Source organism: Oryctolagus cuniculus, chromosome 20, assembly GCF_051225735.1.
Source record: "Oryctolagus cuniculus isolate XC-2025 breed Fujian yellow rabbit chromosome 20, ASM5122573v1, whole genome shotgun sequence".
Classification (NCBI taxonomy): Eukaryota; Metazoa; Chordata; class Mammalia; order Lagomorpha; family Leporidae; genus Oryctolagus; species Oryctolagus cuniculus.
Window position 1 is genome coordinate 49,373,387 of NC_142886.1, and position 6,000 is coordinate 49,379,386.

Sequence of the window (6,000 nt, forward strand, 5' to 3'; positions counted from 1 at the left end):
GCAGAATTAGGAACTACCTGAGCTGCGTGACAGCGGAGACGGAGCGCGACACGCGGCACTGGTTCAGGCGAAGTCAGCTTCACATGCTTGCGCTGGAAAAGGAGAAATATCCACAACAACGACCCGAGATTCCAACTTCAGGCACCCGAGGAAGAGGAACGAAGGAAACAGTGTGGACAAGAGGAAATGAAAGCAGTAATCAATTCAAAATAAAGCAGAAACTACAAAACATCAGTAAGACAGAAAGATTGCTCTTTGAAAGGTAAATGTGAGATGCCCCAAGCTACTCTGATCAAAAAACAGCGAAGACACAACGAACAAATCAAGACAGAGCAGGGCCGACACTGTGGTGCGGGGGTTAGGCAGCCCTTTGTGGTGCCAGCATCTCCCGTGAGCACCGGTTCGAGTCCCGGCTGCCCCACTTCCCTCCCAGCTCCCTGCTGACGGCCTGGGAAGGCAGCAGCGGATGGGCCACCCCCGGTCGCTGCCACCATGAGGAGGCCTGGACGGGGCTGTAAGCTCCTGGCTTCAGCGTGGCCCAGCCCTGGCTGCTGCAGCCGTTTGGCGAGTGAACCAGCGGATGGAAGACCTCTCCCCCTCTCGGATGCTCTGCCTTTCAAATAAATCAATCAATCTTTTTAAAAGCTCATGGAAAATGAAATTAAAAAAAAAAAGAAAGAAAGAAAGAATGAGACAGGAGACATCACTGCAGATATCGCAGATCTAACAAGAGACTCTACTAATTTTTAATGAAGAAATTTAACAATTTAAATGAAATAGATAAATTCTGTAGAGCAGAAAACCTCAACGGTCATATACCTACGCAGGAACTGGCTCCTTATCAAATGCATGCCCTCAGTCCCAGACAGCTTCACCAGCATTCAGGAAGTGAGAACAACCACGTCACTCTCCCCAGGTGTCCAAGAGAAAACCTGCCCGGCCTGTTTTAAGAGGCCACTGAGCCCTACAATCCAAGCCCGACGAATAAATTACAGAATACAAGAAGACTATAGACCAGTATCACTCATAGACACAGACGCAAAATATTTAACAAAATATCAGTAAATAGAACACAGAGTGTGCAAAACAGACACTACATCACGACCAGCAAGGTAATGCCCCAGAAATGTACGGTTGGAGTTGTCGCTCCCCGTCTTCGTGGAGGAACGACACAGGACCCTGTGCTGTTCTTTCGTCTGCTCGGCCCTCCCCGGGTTTGCTGCTGGTTCTTCCCGGGTTGGCTACCGACCCTTCCACCTCCGTGGAAGGGCGGTTCCCCCTAGCCACTTTCCCCACTTCCGCGGGGGAGCGGCACACCACCGGCCGGCTCTCTCGGGGGCTGCACAGGTGTTCCTTCAGATAGATGTTCCCCTTAGATGTTCCTGGTGCATGTTGTCTCTCTCCTCCTTTATAGTCCTCTTCCACCAATCCCAACTCTGCTACCCACACGCCGAGTACGCTGCTCTCCTCCAATCAGGAGCAGGTCCTGCTGTTTATGGTTGAACTGGAGGCAGCTGTGTAGAAGCTGTTTCCTCCTCTCCCAGCGCCATATTGTGGGAGAGCAGATGCATAGAATAAGTCTTAATTCCAGTAACTTAGTCTAGTCCGAGTTGCTCCCAGTTGCTCCCCACAGGAGTTTCATTCAAAAATCAGTGTAACTCAGTCTCAACAGACTGAAGACAAACCATACGATGATGTCAATTCACGCAGAACAAGAATTGAATGAAACTCCAGATTCATGATGAGAACCAGAAACAGCACCGGCCCCGAGCTGGCCCTGTGTTTCGTGACGGCCGCCTGAGCCCTTCCCACTGAGCTGAGGACAAGGTGAGTGTCCTTTCTCGCCGTTCAGCACTGCGCTGGGGCTTCCAGCCAGCACAAAAGGATAACAGAAATAGGTGCTCACCCAAATAAAACCACTCAGAGCGAAAGAGGAGCAGTAGAACTACACCTACACTACTCACTGAGTCAGCAAGGTCAGAGGATTAGAAGGAAAATACATCAAATCCAACTGCAGGAAACAGCGGAAAAATAAATCTCAAAAATAAAATTTGTAAAATGAATTTCAAAATTAATTCCACTTACAACACCATCAAAAACCACAACACGCTTAGACATTCAACAAAATCGCTTCAAGACTGAAAACCACAAAATACTTTTGAGGAAATAACGGTGTGAGCACACGGAGAGACGGGGCCCAGTAACGAACGGAAGATTCACATGGCTAAGCCATCAACCCTGCCAAACGGAGCTGAAGATTCCGTGTGACCCCAACTGTGGTGCCAGCACTGGCCAGCTCCTCCCAAACACGTCTGGAAGTGCACAGGGCCCACAGCGGAACTGTCCAGTATGGGCATCCTGACCACCCGCGGCTCAGCTCCTCATCACGCTGACCACATTCCAAGTGCTAGCACCCCACATGTGGTCAGTGGTGACCCTTCTTAAATGGTGCAAACGTACAACAATGCCACCACTGCAGAAAGCTCTGGTGGACGGCGCTGATCTCCAATGTGTAAAGCAGCCCTGAAACCCAAACAAGATGAGCGGACTTAGGCGATCTGACTCCAACACCTGCCACAAAGCCACGGGGATCAGACACTGCGGTACCTGCGCGGAACAGCAAAGCTGCTCATGGCTTGAGCCAGGCAAACGTTGCGGGCACAAATCACACAAAACAACAATCATAACAGAAAACACTGGATAAGCAGAGTTCATCAAAATTAGAATCCTCTCCTCACGTGACATCCTAAATTTGGTGACTTTCAAAGTTTACATGGTATGAGTGAAGGATTACTGTTTGCAGCCACATCTGTTTTTCCTGCTGGGCTGCAGCCATTTTACTTTTTATTTGTTGAACCCTTGATTTAGTAGAGTCATTAAGCCTCTGACTATAATGTAAATTTAAAATGTCATCTCGAGGGGCTGGCGCTGTGGTACAGCGGGTAAAGCTGCCGCCTGCAGTGCCGGCATCCCATATGGGCGCCGGTTCGAGTCCCGGCTGCTCCACGTCCCATCCAGCTCCCTGCTATGGCCTGGGAAAGCAGTAGAAGATGGCCCAAGTGCTTGGGCCTCTGTGCCAGTGGGGAGACCCAGGGGAGGCTCCAGGCTCGTGGCTTCATATCAGCCCAGCTCGTCTCTCTCTCTCTCTCTCTCTCTCTCTCTCTCCCTCTCTCTCTCTCTCTGCCTCTCTGTAAGTCTGCCTTTCAAATTAATAAATAAATGTTTAAAAATAGTTATCTCAAAAAATACTAAATAAAATATTAAGTTAAAGAAAAAAGACAAGGAAAACTCCTAGGCAAGCCACATCCTGAGAAAAAAAGATTTGTAAAACCAAAATCCTTACCTAGATTGGCATCCAGGGCACAAAAAGAACCCTTGAGACACGGCATAAAATCACAAAACACGCATCCTCAAAACCAGAGCGCGGCGAAGGTTCTCAGCACCGGGCGTCTGGCACAGTGTGCAGATGCTACTTGGGATGCCCAGCTCAGCTCTCCAGTCCAGCCTCCGGCCAGTGCTCCCCCGGGGAGGCAGCAATGGTGGCCCAAGCACTTGGGTCCCTGCCACACACACGAAACACCAAGACGGAGTTCTGGGCACCTGGCTCCAGTCCAGCCCAGCCCAGTCTGCTGTGGGCCTGCGGGGAGTGAACCAGCATGTGGAAGATCTGTGTGTGTGTGCGTGTATGTGTGTGTGTGTGTGCCTTTTGTTTTAAAAAACATTTAAAGACATTTCCAAAACAGGATAAGCAAATATCTACTAAGCACATGAACAAAGCACTCAACATCCTAGAAATCAGGACAATGAGGATCAAAACCACAGTGAGATGGCATCGCGGGCTCAGCTGTCAGAGCTGCCGGCTGGGACGCAGTGCGGCTACGCTGGGACAACACGTCACAGTCTCCTGAAAAACTCATCTGACAACCTCCTGGCACCAGCAGGTCCTAACTAGGTATTTACTCCAGAAATAAAAGCATATTTTTATTCGCAAAAGGACTTGTGCAAAAAAATTTATAGGAGATTTATGTATAACAGGCAAATACTAGATATTACTGACCCTAGCTCAACAGGAAAATGGATGAACAAATGATGATCAATTCCTACAACAAAATTAGACTCAGTAACAGAAAGGACCTACTACTGCTATACGGCATCATGGATAAATCCCCAAATTATGCTAAGTGAAAGAAGCCTGACCCCAAAAACAAGAAAGAGAGAGAGACAGAGACAGAGAGAGCGAGCTCTGTGTGGCTTCCTTTACTTAGAATACTCGAACAGGCAGGTTGACCTACTGCCCCGTCTGAGCAGGACCAGAAGGGTTCTGCCCTGGGCTTTGAGGACGGGGACCCAGAAGTGGCGCGAGGCAATCTGTGCGCACCTGGCTGGACAGTATGATGTCGTCACCACGTGGCACATCCCTTCCCTACCGCCGCGTGACGAAGTACCACAGACAGGGCCTCGGCCTCACAGCCCCCGTCAGTCCCACCGCAACCCACTGACCGGCAGCCGCGCTCTCTCCCACGTCTGGGGAGGCTCCACTTCCCGGCTCACCCGGGCAGCTGACTGCAGCCCTGGCTGCCCCTGGAGACTGCCCTCGGGGCCCAGGGCCCACCGCCCCCAGAAGATCCCTCATTTGCTTGTCACATGGGCACGTTCAGATGATTTTTAATGTTAGTGCCGAGACAGAGAGGAAAGCTCCAGTCTGCTGGCCCACTCCCCGGGTGCACGCCGTGACCGGGGCTGGACGAGGCCCAAAGGTGGGAAGCCGACACTCGATCCAGGTACCCACGTGGTGCCTCTCGGGGTCTGGGTCACCGGGAAGCTGCAGGCAGCGGCCAGAGCGCGAGCTGAGGCCAGGTCCTCCGACGTGGGGCACGCTCATCCTGCGGCCACTCACTCCTGACGACAGCCTCGGGCCCGTCTGCAAGCTCCATGCACGTGCTGAGGGGACGCCCGCGGCCCCCGGGGGCTCTGTGAGGCATGGCCCTGGACGCTCTGACCTTTCCGTCTCCGGGGTTTTAGCAAGAGGCTGAAGGGCCACACGCTCAGACTCCCTAGAGAGCACGGTTTTCTAAAATCACCCGATCCTAGGTCCTCTGGGTTCACCTGTTCCTCCCTCAAATCCCCCTCCTCTTACTTCTTACTAAAGGCTGCAAGAAACTGGGCACCCTTCCACGCGGCCTGGGGTTCTCTGGGGCTGCAGAGCCCAGTTCACTGCCTACGAATTCTGCTTCCCGCGTGACCGAGCTGACACTGCGTGAGCTTTCTGTCACCACGCCACAAGGACCCCCTTACCTGCTCCGAGCCTTACTCCGAGCCTTCATCGGCAGTGTCTTCAGCTCCCAGGTTGCTGCTGCTAACAGTCTTCCCAGGAGACTCGAGCTTTCTCCACCACACTTCTCCGCCCACTGCTGAGATCCGGAACTGCTCCACGTTCTCAGGAACGTGCTGCAGCTAGACCCGCCCTCAGGTACCACTTCCTGTGTTTGCTTTCTGCTGCTGTGTCCCAAGCTCCCACGCCCTGAGCGGTTTCACACAGCACCTATCTGCTATTCGCGTTCCTGCAGGCCAGCTGTCCAGGAGCGTCGCTGGGCTGACGCTGGAGTCTGCGAGGCTGCAGTCCCACCTGGACGCTCACCTCGGGGAGAGTCCACTTCCAGGCTCACCTGGGAGCTGGCTTGAGACTCCTCTGCTTGGAGCCCCGCGACCCAGGGCAGCCTTCCGCTGCTCACTGGCCTGCGGCCAGCTCAGGCCCCCGCCACGTGTGTCCATGCACCGTGCCCACGGGAAGCGAGCTCCCGCCTACCAGAAATGGAGGCTTCCACAACACCTAACGACGATGCAGGGACGTCCCCTCTCCAGAGCTCTATGTCACTGGTCATGCTCAGCCAGGGAAGGCCGGGGAGGGAGTGAGCCCCGGGAGGTAAGTGTCAGTAGAGTCCACGTGGCGTATATCCACCACAGTCCAGGCGGGGCATCGTCCAGGTGTGGGCGTTTCAC

The 6,000-nt window shown here is 53.1% G+C and overlaps 1 long non-coding RNA gene across 1 annotated transcript in view; it reads right to left on the reverse strand.

Moving 5' to 3' along the window:
* LOC138847266 (uncharacterized) overlaps window positions 1-5,423 on the reverse strand; it is a 32,533-nt gene extending 27,110 nt beyond the window's left edge. The window contains exon 1 of the long non-coding RNA XR_011384978.2: window positions 5,296-5,423. This is a non-coding gene — a long non-coding RNA (uncharacterized LOC138847266). The remainder of the gene's footprint in view (window positions 1-5,295) is intronic.
* Between the last annotated feature and the right edge of the window lie 577 nt (window positions 5,424-6,000).